The following is a 16,465-nucleotide window of genomic DNA, read 5'->3' on the forward strand; positions in this document are numbered from 1 at the left end:
AACACAGGAGAGACCCCTCTTCCAGGTAAAGTGAAACTGAATAACAATATTAGATAGAGAAAGAAAAAACATATATGAAGAATGTGGATCTGTTCAGCAATTACTAGGTTCCACCAAAACTGGAAGGACCTGGGCCACGTGACCTAGTCTCTACCACTGAGGCCTCTTTCTGTTAATTAGGTAGATATTCTGCCAAATATGTCCTGACCTGGCACACAGAGTGAGATATCGCTGTCAATCTTCTTTAATGATGCTGATGTTTCAAAACTAAAAAAGAAAAAACAAAACTATTTGTCGATGTTTAAATGCGACACAAGGTGTTTTAAAAAATTTGTTAGAGTCCCCAAAGAAATCTCACAGATCTTTTAAAAATTAAATTACAGCATACGCAACTTTTCTGGAAAACTTGCAACACAGATAAGCAAACAGACTGACACACACACACAGACACACACACAGACACACACACCCTGAGCTTTGTGGGGAATATGGCTGGAATGTGAGATCGTCAAACACAGCATGTGGAAGGGAAGAGGAGGCAGCAGCCTGCCAGAGTGTTGTTATTCAGGTCCACACGCCTCGGCATCTGTGTCAGCTAATGAGAGAGACTCAGCTCTGTTTCATCTAGTCTCCCCGGACCAGGAATTAGCATCTCCAAAGACAGACGCAGCGAGAGGGACGGAGGGAGGGAGAGAAAAAGAGAGGGAGAGCCACAGAGAGAAATGGAGAGGGAGAGAGAGAAAAATGAGGCGAAAAATAAGTGTGATCGACAGAAAGGGGTGGGGTGGGGATGGGGGGGAGGGGGGGTGCACTGGCTTCCTAGACAGGGAGGTGAATATAAACACAAACTCTGTGTCTCTCTGTCCCTCACACACATGCTGTAGCATATTGACAAGGCAGAGTTAAGTGAGGTGGCGGAGTGTGAGACAGCCCTTAATAGGTCCCTGATGGACCCCCGAGATGACAGGCCAGCCACTCAACAGGGGGAGAGGGTGAGTGGGTTGGGTTTGCGTGGGGGGGGTCACAGGTCAGAGGTCATTCGATCATTACCCCCCCCCCCCCCCCCCCCCTCCCATCCACCACCACCACCACCCGTTCCTCTCCCACTTGACTGCACTGTGCCTAATGATTATTAACACGTTAAAACACTTAAGGAGCGCTGGGAGTGAACGCACCCCAGAGAGAGACAGAGATGAGAGGAGAGGAGGGAGAGAAAGGGGGAGACGGAGGTATGGTAATGATGTGCTTGCGCATGATTTGCCGGCTAGATATCACTAATCACCTCGTCCCTATGGTGACACCATTGGGACACACACTCATGCGCACATTTTCACTGATACAGGCTATATTTTCGCACAGAAACAGTGATATCAACCTAATAAATATTTCTCTTTTGCATTTGACTTTTTTTTTTTCAAAGACATGGTGCATAGTTAAAAGGCTTCTCGTTTGTGTGTGTATGCATGCTTGTGTGTGTGTGTGTAGTGCATTTGATCTAATTGTGTGTGAGTGTGTGCGTGCATGTCTGTGTGTACAAGTGGATTTCTGCACCCGGAATTTGGTTCTCTTGTGCATGAGCATTCGTGCAGCAGGTTTGTGTGTACACAAGTGTGTGTGTGTGTGTGTGGAGAAGCCCTCTCATCTATGCTTAGCCCAGTAAATGGTGAGTGATTGAAGGGTTTGATGTGGAGTGATTCAGCTGGGAGCTCGTCTGTCTGCGTTGAGCCCCACAGCTCATAATCTTGTGTAGCGAGGCTCTTCGCAACTCGGAAACTGAAGCCGGCGGAAATATTTCACAGCCGCAGAAGATGAACCCAAACTATAGAAACCAGACACACAAAAGTTTCCTGAAAGGGATGGTACCCTTCAATGAGATGAGAGTGATGAACAGAGAAAAATGGAGAGGAATTGCGAGGCTATATTGAATATTGAGCGCTTAGAAAACAAAGATTGCGCTGAAATCTTTAGAGATTATTTCAGAAATCAAGGCTGTTTAAACATTTCATTTCAAACCTTTCAGACAGCGTACCCACCAGACAGACATGTTTTAGCATCTTCACGTCCAATAATTTGTGAGAGGGTCCGGCTGTTGACCAAATCAATTGATTTAGCAACAGCAGCCGAAAAAGGTCTTACTGTGAAAATCGAGAGAAAGAAACCAGACGTGAGCCAGTACAGAGATGAAAATGAAGTTGTTATTAAACTAATTATGACAATTCACAGTGAATATGTGTAAATTTCAGATCACGTTGTTCAGCCCTAGTATGTAATATTAAAAGAAACCAGAAATGTTTCCAGACCGACAAACTGCCCCAGATTTACTCTCTTGAGGCCTGGTCACATCAGAGCAAAATTCACTGACGCATCTTTGTGAAGCTTGGTCAAGTGGGGGACTGCTCCCAGGGCTATTTGGTAGCCTACTGTAACCAGTGTGTTAATATGCTAACCAGCCAAGTTAGCTTACTGTTACTGCTAGACTTTATTTGTACCATTGATTCCTGTCTTATAACTGTCTGCAAACCATTCCTCTTTTACCCTCCTGTGCGACAGTTTTAAATTAAACAGGTTAAATGAAACTGGATGGTGACATACAAATAATTAACAATAGCTTCCTTTACGATGAACTCTCTGGCTTTATGTTCCTTCAGAGGAAGTTCACCACAGCCAAAAGCAATCCAGAGGCCTGAAATGCGTAGAAATGACACGTGAAATGTCCCTGAAAGTGGCGTGCAATTTAAACACAATCCCATGAGATCAGGTGCTTTTGGCTACTTAATCTTCAACAGACACTTCAGACCCTTTCAAATGACACTTGCTTTAAGTTCTTTAATTTCAAGTGCGGCTCCCATATAATGTCTCAGGTGCAGAGGATAAAGATCGTTTCATGTGGTTTTCAGCATAAGCAAACACTGATTTACAGTGAATGAATGAAGTGAAACAAAATGGCAATTCAGTCAGATTTTCAGGCTTAGCTAGTCTACGTGTCCAAAATACAGCCATGGTGAGTTTATATGAAAAGATTTTGTGTGTTCAGTATATTAAGGCCCCTGTATAGAATGGTAGACTGAGCCGTATTTGACTTATGGGTCAGTCTTCCATCTGTCAAACATAGTAACAGGCAGCATTTCAGGACTGACATGAAGCATTTCATCTGTTCCATCAGAGAAGGTGTGTGTGTGTGTGCGCGTGTGTTATTGTGCGTATCCCAGGGGTGTATTGTGTCGGTGGGGGTCAGCTGAGCGGCTGCTGGGGGAGGATCCGCCAGTGAAGTGGTCAAGCAGCCCCAGATGGGTTTCTAATAGTCTTAATCCAACAGGTCACCGTCCTGGGCTCTGCCTCGCTGCCGCCCCTCATAAACCTGGTTTTCCTCTCATTCTCCCTCCTCTCGCTCTCTTTCAACTCCCCTCTGCTTATCTAACCTCCCCCCTCTCTGTGCCCCCCCCCCCCCCCCCCCCCCTCCCTCTCCTGTCTCGCTCTGCCTGTCTTTCCAGAAAAGCAGCAAGAAGCTAATGAGGCTTGGCTGGCGTTTATCCAGCCCTCTATCCCCTTGTGTGTGCGTGTGTGTGTGTGTGTGTGTACACTTGCTAGTGTGTGAGTATCTCCAGGCTAGATTTATTATGATGTGTCTGCATCAAAATAAATATTAACATGAATTTCTTTATTTCTTCTATAGGTAAATCCATATGTTGATAAGGATTTCAGCAGGGTTTGGAAAATAGAAGTTGATGGGAAAACTGCTCTGGAAAGACAGGTAGTCACAGGCTGTTGGAAATGGGAATTCCAAGGTTGATTTTCAGGGGCGGAAGGCAGGTTTTCCGCCCCATTAAAAGGTTCCCAGTGCAGGGAAATGCACTCCACCTCGGATAAGACGGTCCCGTTATCTCTCTACGGAACAGACAGATGGGAAATCATTCCCGCTTTGCCTTGTGTCCGTGAAGCACCTGCCCGTTTTCCATACAGAGGGACTCATCCTGAGAAACAAACACTAAACAGCCTCCTGGCACTCACTTTGATGCTGAAATCTACCTTTTCCCAACCTGAGAATGTTCTCAGTGCATCATTAACTCCCATTGCTGAAAATCTGCAGACAGATCGAGCTAATGAGACACATTTCACAGAGTTAATTTCAAAACCTGTTTTCAGTGTGACAGACCACTACGGCAGTGGTTCCCATTTGATATAATTTAGAGAGAGCAGCAGCAGGTAGGAAGGAGGAAGCTGAGGAATCACATGTGACGATGCTGTGAGGATAGAGACGGAGAGGAGACCTGTCACACACATCGTTGTAGCAGTCATTAGTGCTAAGTGACAGTTTCTGGTGGCCCTCGGCTGGGGAAGCAGAGGAGAGAGAGAAGAGAGAGAGAGAGAGAGAGAGAGAGAGAGAGAGAGAGAGAGAGAGAGAGAGAGAGTGTGTGTGTGTGTGTGTGTCAGGGAGGCGAGACAGTGGGATGTAATGTATTATATCAACAACAGGCTCACTCCAACACCCCAGCCAACGTGACACTGTTAATATTGCAGGATTATTATTCAGCCGAGCCGAGCTGAAGGTGTGATGACCTGAGCGGGTGACGGGACTAATTAACCACCGTTTGACCCTGCCTGCCTCAGACAGCTGCTCTGTGTGTGTGTGTGTTATTTCTCCGCTAGTGAGGGTGAAATAATTGTGTGTGTGTGCATCCACCTGTCCGTCAAACGTTTCAGTCATCAAATTTCAGGTAGTATCCCACACATGATTTGATTTGCATAGGAAACAAATTAAATGATCTCACAGCTGTTGGCAAAAATAATAGATTTTTAAGACTTTTGGTTAAAGATTCTGGATGAAATCAGGTGTTAAGAGGTAACACTGCAGTGTGCAGTCAATCAGTCAATCAGTCAGTCAGTCAGTCTGGGGTGTGCAATACGTATAAAAGGAGTTTCTTGATTGAATGTATTGAAATCTGTGTGGGAGTGTGCCGGGTAGCTGCTGATGGACTGTCAATATCACCATGTGAATGACAGTTAATTGTCAACAGGCAGGTGTCCATCAGCACAGAGAACATAATATGGGCTGAGAGAGCCTGTGAATGTGCTGTGCAGGTTCAAAAGGGCTCCACTGTGACAAGGCCGTTGTGTTCATTTACATATTTGAATGAGTTTTCAGCAGAAAGAAGCAGCTGAAATAGACAGTTTTATCTAAAGGCCTGCACAGAATGAATCCACTGAAATGAAGTGACATGAGAGAGATATGTTTAATAAAGAAATATGTAAATAGAAATGTAAGCACGTAACATGACAAGGACAAAGCATCCATTACTTTTTATAGTTTGCACATTTATTTGAAATTTAGACATTGTCATAACATTAAAAAAATAGTTTGTCAGCATTTTGTCTTTTTGTTAGGAAAGTCTGCTTGATGTCCTTCTTTGCCTTTTTAGTGTTCACCATATTTACAAAAACACACTGGATTTCTCATTCAGCTGCTTACTATAGGTGACAGAGTCTTACATGAATACACAATTTTGTGTCAAAGTTTTGCTTATTTCTTATTTCAGTTTTCTGTATTAGTGTTTTTATCCTTGTTTTTGTGCCTGGCTTGAGGTCAGTGGGGCTCAGAGTGACCGTTGTGGGGCTGTCCAACAAGTTCTGGTGAAGCAGATTAGCAGAACTTTTTTTGACTTAATAACAGCTCCTGATTTGAACTTTGATGGTTACTTATTAGTTAGAAAGCAAGTTTCCAGGAGCTTTAAAGCATAATTTCTCAATATTTTCAATTTTTTTTTAATTTCTGCACATCTGAACACTGCATTAAAATGTTTAGCCACAAAACCACTGAATCATTAAACCTTGCTTAAATGTTTTAATTTTCATTTAAAATCTAACTTTACTCAGTGGTCTTTGCTTTTTGTGGCCGTTCTCGCTCTGTTGCTCTTTTTTTTTTCTTCACCAATTGAACTTTCGTTTTGCATTTTCCCACTGTCTCACTTGTTCTTTGTTATTCAACTTATTTTCTTCTGATCAAAATGCTTGTGTGTTTTCAGCCGGATTGGCACTAAATTAAAGCAGCTGGGACTAGAAGAAGGATTTCTGCAGTTGAAAACCTCAGTTTGCAAACTGACCACAGAGTTGAAAGGCTTGCAAGACATACAGAAACAAAGAATAGTCAAAATCAGTGCAGTACAGCATGAGATAACTTTAGACCACACTATTGGTCAAGCTTCTAAAATATTTGTGGGAAATACACTTCCCACAATGTAAATTCTGGTAAGTGCACATGACTGTAAAAGTCCATGTCCCCAGTTTGTAATTCTAGCTACAAAAAAATTTGCAGCCTCCAAGCTAATAAAACCCCGATGACAGTTATTTTCTTAGACTTCAGTGAGCTCCCCCAGAGCCACAGCTGACTTTATACAACTGAGCTCTCGATGGCAAGTAAACTCAACATAAACAAACATTGTGAGGCTTTATTGAATATTGAGCAAATCAAATCTTAAACTACATTGTAGAGCTGACATTGTTTGGCTAATCGGAGGTGCTTGTTATTGTGGAACTGCAAGACATTTACATTTCAGAAAGTGGACAAAGTGGTTACTGATTGGCCCAAATGGGAGCTGACTCACTTGTGGGGTTTTCTGCTGGATTGTTTCAATCCGAATTTTGAGCAGCTACCTGTAAGAGAAACCAGAGCAGACACACACCGAGTCCACTGAATTCTTGTGGGCCCCCGTGTGCACTGCACACTTTAATCTTTAATGACATGGTGATGATGGAGTACTCTTGACCTCCACGTTTGCACACACACACACACACACACACACCTTAAATCTCTGCAGTTCCTTTAGTCCAGTCATCCGTCGTGTCTTTTAACTTCTCAGCGTTCCTACAGACTGGTGACTTCCCCAGTTCAGTTCGTCAACAATAGGCAGGTGCTACCCGGAGCTGGGGAAAGCTGGCCTGCCATTGTCCCCGCTGAAAGCCCAGTTATTCATTGCCCGTGAGTTAAAGAGCTGACCCTGGTGTAACACTGAAGGAGCTGGCTATCAACACTGAGGTCCTTTGTCTGGCCCTGCCTCGTCTCTGATCACCCTGTAATGAACTGAGAGCTCTGTCGAAAATTTACAGCCTTCGCCTCTCCTCTCCCTTTCATCCCCCAATCTGCCTTGTCTTCGTTTTTAGTGCTCTTTTTCTCAGCAGACATCATTTTAAAAGGTTCTCCTCCCACTAGAGCCCCTTATACAATAACAATGCTGACAATATAAGATGGGCCATTAATTTCCTCTCAATGGATCACAGTTGTTTTCCCCTCTTCTCCTGTCTTCCCTCCTTTCTTTTGCTTTTGCTGTGTTTTGTTCGCCTTCTCCCGCTCCATAGGGATGGGTGTTGTGGTTTCCTCATGCCATAGGGGTCCAACTGACACACACAAGGGTAGGCGAGAGTCCTAAATGAATCACCTCCTACTGTTCCCATAATGGGGAGTTAAACGCTCTAAATGCTTTACGACATTTAATCATTACCTCACACAGGCAGTAGTCACACACAAACACACACACATACATAAACTGTTCCCCTCTAACACAAGCGTTATCTGTGAAATAATAACATTCACAACATATGCAAAACTGTTCCAGGATCCGAGCACTGGCCAAACATTTTTTTGGTCTGGCTAATGTCTTATTTTTTCCCTCAAAATATTTCCTCAATCTGGAATTGGTGATGAATTTCTGTGAACTGCGGATGGACCTGCTGTAATAAATCCTCTCCTTGAAGTGTGTGAGTGAGAGTGCATGTTTGAGTGCATGCATGTGTATGTGTGTGTATGTGTGTATGTGTGTGTGTGTGTGTGAGTGTGTGAGTGTGTGATATCCCAGGGTAAATTGTTTCCTCCAGGCTTTGAGAGGTGGGCATTCAACAGCCTGCCAAAAGAGCTATAGGCGATAATTAAATGATTCCACGCTTGAAAGGAGAGAGAAACAGAGAATGAGAGAGAGAGAGAGAGTGATACTGAGAGAAAAGGATGAAGGAGAGAGAGGGAGAGCTGGACGGAGTGTGAGGAAGGGAAAGGGAAAGGGAAACAGAGAGATAGATTTAGAAAGAGGGGCGTTTTTTTGTTTTTTTTTTTGCCACAGTGTGGGATAGTATCACACTCTGTGGGCCAACACACTGCGGATCCAACCCACAGCCTGAAGCCAGCGTGGAGATAAAGAAACACCATTAATCAGCCATGTTGGAGGAGTCTAAATCAGAATGGCTCCTGTCAAATGCCAGACGAACACGTTTAATTCCAACCCCGGCTTTTCTTTTTACCTTTATTTCTCCTGTCTTGTTCGGCAGCATCCTGCTTCAAATCACCACATTTTCACAAACTTAGATCCAGTACAACCACAGTCACCTGCTGCAAGTCGGCACTGGAGCAACCGGGTGTTCAGTACCTTGCTCAAGAGCAGCACAGCAGCGGTTGTGAAGGGAGCAGAGAGTGTTTCTTATTTATTTTTGCATCACTTTCCCTTCACTTATTTTGCAATTACACTTACAACTTTAGACCTCAATTTAATTCATAGATGCTTGGTAATCAGCAGTGCACTATAAGGTTAATTCCATCTATTTTCAACCATATTGCTACTCCACAGTTCTTAAATGAGAAGTTTATAGAGAGTTTAGACAGTTTTGATAAAGAAGAGTCAAACTCAAGGCCAAAAGAGGCCAAGATCTCCTCATTTTTAGTCCCTTGTTACATGGGAAAATTCGATCCTACATTTCCCATAATTCAGTTTGATGAAGTGTCTTCATCAACCCTCCCTGCCTAATAACTCCCCGCATCTTTTCAAACTCCAAAAACCTACTTTGTGTTCACATTTACAGAAATTTAATACAAGTTGAGGTGAGTTGCCACCATTTTTATTTTTCTGTTGTCAGACAGTGGAACAAGTATGAAAGCCCTTTGAGATACAGTCACTTCCAGGCCATTTCCCAGCTGCTGCTCTGCGCTGCTAAAATCCTGATTTTATAACCATGATGTCGTTGTTATGGACAATGGCTCTGCTACATTTACTTGTAAAATGATCCGTCAGAAAGAAAGTTAGAAACTCATTCATGTTTGTGTCAGCTGCCGTGTGGACAGCTGAATGAGGCACACTGAGAGACACATTTTTGTGAAAAAGTTGCTAACGTGCTCTGAAACTCAGTAAATCTAATGACAAAGGTGCTAAGTTGGCAACGCTGCCTCTAAACATTGGAAAAAGAGCCCAAGCTGCGATTACCCTGTCGACATCACCATGATATCATCAGCTGATACATGTTTGTAAAAGTATGAAATGACTCACATATAAAACAGTATTTCATGTCATAAATTCATATTTCATATGTGACTTCTGGAGAGTGCACACAGAAAAAGGTTCACATCACACAGGCACGTGAGTTTTAACATATTTCAAATGTGATGTACAATATTTTACCCATTTCAAATCATGTGCTGTTTTTTTTGTGTGTGTGTGAGGGTAACACAGGGTGATGCACTGCCTCTTTCTCCATTTCTCTCACCTTTTTTCCCCCCACCTTTCATTCAGTAAGCAATCCGGTGCTTTAGCGTGCACTCATTTACATTCCTCAGGCTGTCACTCACAAACAGACACACACAGAGAAATTGTTGCTGTATATGCCAATTTTTCAAGACTCAGAGCATTCAGTTCTCATCACTTGACACCCGCAGTTGCTCAGGTTTCAATGCTCAAACAGAAAAACCTCTCTCTCTCTTTCTCTGTGTCTTATTCCCTCGCTCACTCTGACAGTAGGTGTTGCATACTAATGTGTGTGTGTCTCAGGGGGCCGAGATGAGGAAGTCCTCTCCCATTACTCAGTGCCCACCAGCTGGGCAGGGCAAGGGCTTCAGCAGCCAGACAGATGGTACTGTCACCCCCTGCTCACACACACACACACACACACAAACACACACACACACACACACACACAATGGTGTAACACTGAGGAGGAAGTCATTAGCTGGGAAAACCACAAGATTCCTTATTGAACGGGAGGGGAAGAAGAGGGGTGAGGGAGATACAAAGAGGGAGGAAAGAAGGGAGATGGGGAAATAGAGAGAGCGAGAGAGAGAGACAAAGAGAGAGAGAGAGAGAGAGAGAGAGAGAGAGAGAGAGAGAGGTTTTATCCTAAACTGAGTTCTGCTGAGGCAATCTGTCATGGTTGAAGTAATTGCCCTCGTCTTGCGTGAATGAAGTGATCTGTCATCGCCCACTGCATTACTGCCTTAAGAACTGCTCTGACACACATACACACACACACACACACATACACACACACACGGTCAGAAAGCCATGACCCTCCTGAACGCTCCAACTCAGACGCACGCAGCTGTGACATCTTGAATAAACCGCCCTTCAAAAAATTTCAGCGGAGGGAAAAAAAAAGAAAAAAAGATGGCTAGTCTCTCTCTCTCTCTCTCTCTCTCTCTCCTTCCTTTCCCTCACTCATAATCGCTCTTTGTCTCTGCAGAGAAAGAGTGCGAGTGTTGCGGAGAGTAAAGTGGCTGATTCTGGCTCTGTTTTATCAGTAAGAGTAGAGAGGGCTAGGGTCTCATTAGGTCAACATCCTCTGGTCTTAGATTGTAGCTTATTTGGTTTGGTTGATGCACTGTGTTGAATGAGAAAACAAAGCAGGAGGGGAGGTATAATTGCACTTTAACTGCTGCTATCGGACTAATATTTGTCCATGTGGTGAAAAGAGACATTAGTCACGTTGATTAGGAGTCATTATCGAAGTGTCGGGCGGTGATCTGGGCTGAATGGCTGCACACGTTGGATGAATCTTGACCACTTTGTGTGACAAAATATTGAAAGCAATCAAATTTGTGTTTGAATACAAAGAATATTTACAAATACTACACAGTCACTTTGTATAGTTTTCACACAAATGCCTGTATATCACACTATTTCAGACACATACTCTGAAATTAATCAGGTTTGCAGAGGACACCACATCAGTAGGTTTTGTCGCATATGGATATTTGGTGTTTTAAAAAAAGAGACTATTTTTTCCATAGCACTGATTAATTCATGCTAACTTCTTCTATCGCAGTTGCATGCTGGGAGCCTGTCCAGAGTGTACCCTGCCTCACACCTCATGTCAGCTGGGATCAGCTCAAGCCGCCTCTTCCCCTTGACCTTCAAGCATAAGCAGGTACAACTAATGGATGGATCAATACGAAGCTGAAGCCAAGAGACTGTTACCTTAGCTTAGCATAAAGACTGAAAACAGGGAGTTAAAAAAATCCACAAATACAATTAATTAACATGTTGTTTTTCTTTAGTTTAATCCGCTAAAGTGTGAAACAGCAGTTTGTGGTATTATGGGGATGTTACATGCTGGATGAGAGTAGTGACTCCACTGGCTTCCTTGCAGCCCCAAGACGAGACTCAACATCAGTCTTCTTATCTAACTCCTGGGAAAAAGGGAATAAATGTTTCCAAACTTTTCCAAACTTTAACCTCAGTTTATTTGCCATACCCTTGATCTTCTCCTAGTTTTAACTGAACCACAGTTGGAATTCATTGATTTTGTGGAAGGAAGTAATTTTAAGAAAATACTGGCACTGGACATAATCTCTGGTTTTGCAGAATTGTCCAATATTAATATTATTTGCTGGCAATTGTCTTATTATAGCTGGTTTCAAGACTAGCATTGGGGGAATCACTTATTAATTATATATTTAGCATGAACAGGGTCTAATTTAAAGATTCAGTTTCACTTCAGATGTGTCCACATCACCTTTTACAAAAGCTTCCATGTTAAAATGAACACATGTACCATCAAATGCGATGCAACAACCAATATAACAGCCGTGAAGTAAATTCCACATCAGTGCAGTTTAAAGTGTTCAGTTTTTGTTGGCACTGTCACACGGTGTGGATTCAACTTTATGGAAATGTTTGAGGAGTTTTGTAGAGTTTTGTGTAGAATTGCATATATTGTACAGGTGTTACTACCCCCCTGTACATGCACTACCTTAAATCACAGATGCACCCCCACATGCACAGCGACTCGCCACCGCCTCCGTCACCTCCACACATGCACACTCACACAAACAGACGGTCAAATAGACATACAGTCTGTCATATTTGCGGCTGGTAAACAAGCACTGAGAGGCTGTTAAAGCCTGCAAGCTGAGTAAACCAGAGACAACAGTGTGCTTAATGAACTGGGCTGCCTCCCAGCACAACATCTCATCACCACTTGGACTTAAACAAACCACTCAGCTGCTAATTGGCCGAGCTGCATGGAGCCGCTGTGAGGAATGTATGCTCCCCACCTCCACTGTTGCTTCTCAAAGGTTTGACAGACAGCAGCAAGACAGACTCTGTTATTGAGTCTTTGCACGGATATGTGACAGTCTGGCCTTCTGCTAGGTTTGACTGTGTACATCCATACATGCACTGAGTCACTCTACAGTCTTGTGCACTTCCACTATAATTTGTGTTGTTTTTTTGTTTTTTTTTTACAATTCTTCCATCTCACAGTGTATTTTAATGTGTTTTGATTGCTAAAATTTTTAGTGCATATAGTTTGAGGTTACAATTTGCACCTCACTTCCCAGGAAGCACTTGTCAATCAAACAGCAGACAGTGTCGTGACATGTTTCTCTTGAATTTTTGGATGATAAAGTCTGAGTTTCTGCAAGTGCACTGCTCTTTTCCTCGTCTGTTTAGCTGTGGTAGCTATTATTGCTAACTTCCCAGTTCTTCTTCTGTTGATTCTGAACAAACAAATAAAGCCCATCACTTCCTGTGTGCCAGAGGATTTCAACCAGGAAAACCCTATCAGACACCAGGTGCTTAGATTAGCAAATGCAAAGATTCATAAACTGAGTATAAGCTGAATTATATTATTTGCAAACAAACATTTATTTATATGAAATGTTGCAGATTATTCCTTCATTCTCTCTGCGTTATATCCAGTCACTTTTCCTGCTGCACTGTCTCAATTTTCCCTACACACATCCTTAAAAGCGTCATCTCATTTTTATTTCTCAGTTTTAGAAATGCACCTCTAAACTGATATGTTTAAATAATCATATGACTTATGTCTTATATAAGTAATTTCAGGCTGAATGCCTCTGTGAAGTAAAAGAACAAATTATGGTGGAACACTACATCACCAATGGCACACATGTGCAGCCAGTGATTCACTAACTACAACATTTTTCTGGAGGTACATATTTCTCCTCCGGGTCAGACCAACCTCATCGCAGGGTGGAGATGTTTCGAGCGAGTGTAGGGTTTAGGAGGAAGTTGATAGAGCTTAAGAGCAGGAAACACACCCATATGACTCGTGGTCAAAGCCTGAAAGTAAACTAAAAAAAAAATGCCAGCACATCTTCTGCAGTTAGTTCAAGTTCATGTATCTGTTTGCATTACCTTAGCTTTGGTTTATTCAGGGAGTGTGGAAATAGTTGTGACAAGGATATGAATGATATGGATATTGAGGGTGGATTTCAGTACAGATGATAATAATACATTTTTCATTGTTTGTGTTGATATTCAATGTCAGAGCATTTTCGTGCCAAAAATTCCCCCAAACTTACAATGGATTTCCGTTTAAGACAGTCAGTGATTAACTGTAATTAAACTGTAGTTAAAAGTTGGTCTCTAGGTTTAAACAGAAGGATTTATACTCTGCGCTTTGACATAATTTAATTTATTTGCAGTTTGGAGGTCGGCTCAGCTTAGCTGGTTAGCTAACATAAATGCAAATGGATGAATCTTAACTTGTAGCTTCACTCTGAGGAAGAAACTCCTGGAGTGTTTCTGTGTGCATTCATGGGGGCTAATGCTAAAGTTGCAGTTGATGGTGAGTAAGTACCTCCAGGCTGTGAGGTGGCTGTTTTTACATTTCTGCACATTAAATACAGAAGATGTAACATGTTGTGTAGGATGTGGATCAGTTTAGAGGCATCTTTGTGCACCTTGACCTCAATGAAGAAAACAACGCACCAAATAATGTAACTCAGTACTTTTGCTGCTGTGTATTAGTGAAGTAATGTGATAACTTTTTTGAGTAATGTGATGAGTAATGAATTTCAGCATTAAAAATGTGTTTTTTCTCCTCAACTTTTTCTCCTCAAAGAACTCTCACATTCTCGACTGGCGGTGTGGTGCCCAGTGTCTACAAATGAAACCAAGGTAATGGAACTGCAAACAGTCTCATTGGACGTCTTTTGAAAAACAGTCTCCTCGCGAGCATTTAAACCACTGTGTGACAGTAAAATCATTACATGATGAAACAACGTTTGTGGCAGGACTTTTAGAGAAAGACATCCCTGAGTGTGTCTGGCAAAATCACATTTTCACTGCCATGATATCAGCAAGCATTGGCTGGTATCCCATTAGTACTGACAAGTCAGTGAGGACTTATCATTCAGTTTTGTCTAACTGCACAGTAACAACATAATCATCCTGTAATTAGTCAAACACACAGCAATATCTCGACATTAAGAAGTACAAAGCTTTTGGAAACAAACAACCTTATGACATTATAAAAACGGCAAGTTTCTATTTCAGCTGGATGAAAGAGACACACCATCTCCCTCTCACTAGCAGTTAATAGGTGATTAAGCCCTGTTGCAGACAGTGGGCCACAGGGAGCCAATTGATCTGACCCTTGACCCCTCACTCAGATGGAGGGGGTGGCTGGAGGTCAGGCCTGTAAGGGATACCCTCTTTATCCTTCTCCATGAACAGGAGCTCAAAGCTGGGGGAGGCACCCAGCCAGGATCCCTGGGTCTCTGGGGCCCCCCACCACCAGCATCACATTCATATGGTCAATATGAGCCAAAGAGCAAACACCTTGGTGCTCTGTGGCCCCCGTGATGCTTTGACCTGAGCTGAGTATCTTTGATTTTCCCAAGGGTGACTTATCTTTGCTTTGAATAGACTCCTATCGGATGAGCACAGAATAAAGACTGCATATGAAAACATACAGTCACACAAAATTTGTTATTTGTGATGAGGTGGGATCCAATCCTAACCTCCTCAGCTCGGTGATCTCTGTCAGTCCTGAAGTGAAGACTGAGCTGATCCTTCTCTCAGTCAAGGACTTGTAGGGGATTTTCAGTGGAGAGGACTGTGTAATGCCACTTCTCTTTGAGGTATCCATTGAAGTCAGCACTATTGCATTAAGCTTACTGGTCTTCCTGAGGGCACCTTTTCATCACAACCCACACACACACACACACACACACACACACACACACACACACACACACACCATCCCTCACACTCCCCCTTTTAAGTTGAGGTATTGTCTTTAACAGCATTATAACGGTATCATTCCGCTCCCACTGTGAACAACAAAGACAAGAAACGCCAAATCCTAGAACACAGCAATCTGAGTGTATGTGTGTGTGGCGGGTATGTGTGTGTGTGGGTGCTCTTTAAAGCAATGCTAATGGGCCCTAAGAAGCATTAAAGTGACCCCTACTGTAACAAAAGAGTTAATAATCCGTTTAGAAAACAATCAGATCCCTGGCCATGAGAAAAGCCCCCCGCTAAGTCTTTCTGTAAAGAGGAGGAGGTGGGAATTCACCTTTTTTTTTCTTCCAGTCAGCAATCTTGTTGAACATCACTTGTTTTCATCATTCTCTCTATGGGGAATGATGGAACTGTATTTAATGGCAGCTCTCAGCCGCTGTCGGCGAATATAAAGACAACACAGTTATGTTTCACAAGCAGGGCCACCATTTTGAGCGATTCAAAGTGACCCTTGCTGGAGGTCAGGGTTTGTTATCAGTCCCCATCCACTGTAAATGAGTCCCATTGGACTTCTAAAGGAGCTATTAACAAACAAACGCTGGCGCGCCCCTTAATTGCTAATGATAGGCTCTTTGTCTAGTGTTTCCCCTCTGGGTCAAAATGTTCAACCAACAGGATCCATCTCCAGGCGAGTGGCTGTCAGGTCACACTGCTGCTGATATAATAGGTGATATAAGCCTTTAAGACCATGAATGACATCTCCCGTGCTGCATGTCAAATATCATCATGATTTAAAAAGTGTTAAAAGCAATAAACTAAGTACAAGCTCAGTGTGAGGCATCATAAAACTTTGGGTGGCTGAATGTATTACCTCAGGCTTGCAGGCTTATCTGTTATGCGTCAGTGATCCATCTGTTTTAACATCAGGTCAGAGTTGAATCTATCACTGCTTATCTTTGCTGTCAAGTAGGTGAGGACAGGTTTTCTCTTTATCTCTCTGCTGCTTGTTCTTCCTTCCCTCCCTCTGGTCTCTCCACAATCTCGACATCCTGGAAACTGATCACAAAGCTTGTGGAAGACAATTTATTTAGCAAAAATAATAATCAGAGTGAAGAAATGTGGCAGTGAGATGAGATCATTTTGTTTCCTAACAGCTCTTATCTAGTGTCATTCTCTTGATAGTGGTCGAGTGGCCAGACTTGCTCTTCTGTGTGTTTTCAGGAAATTAA

Source organism: Toxotes jaculatrix, chromosome 13 (genome assembly GCF_017976425.1).
Source record: "Toxotes jaculatrix isolate fToxJac2 chromosome 13, fToxJac2.pri, whole genome shotgun sequence".
Taxonomy (NCBI): domain Eukaryota; kingdom Metazoa; phylum Chordata; class Actinopteri; family Toxotidae; genus Toxotes; species Toxotes jaculatrix.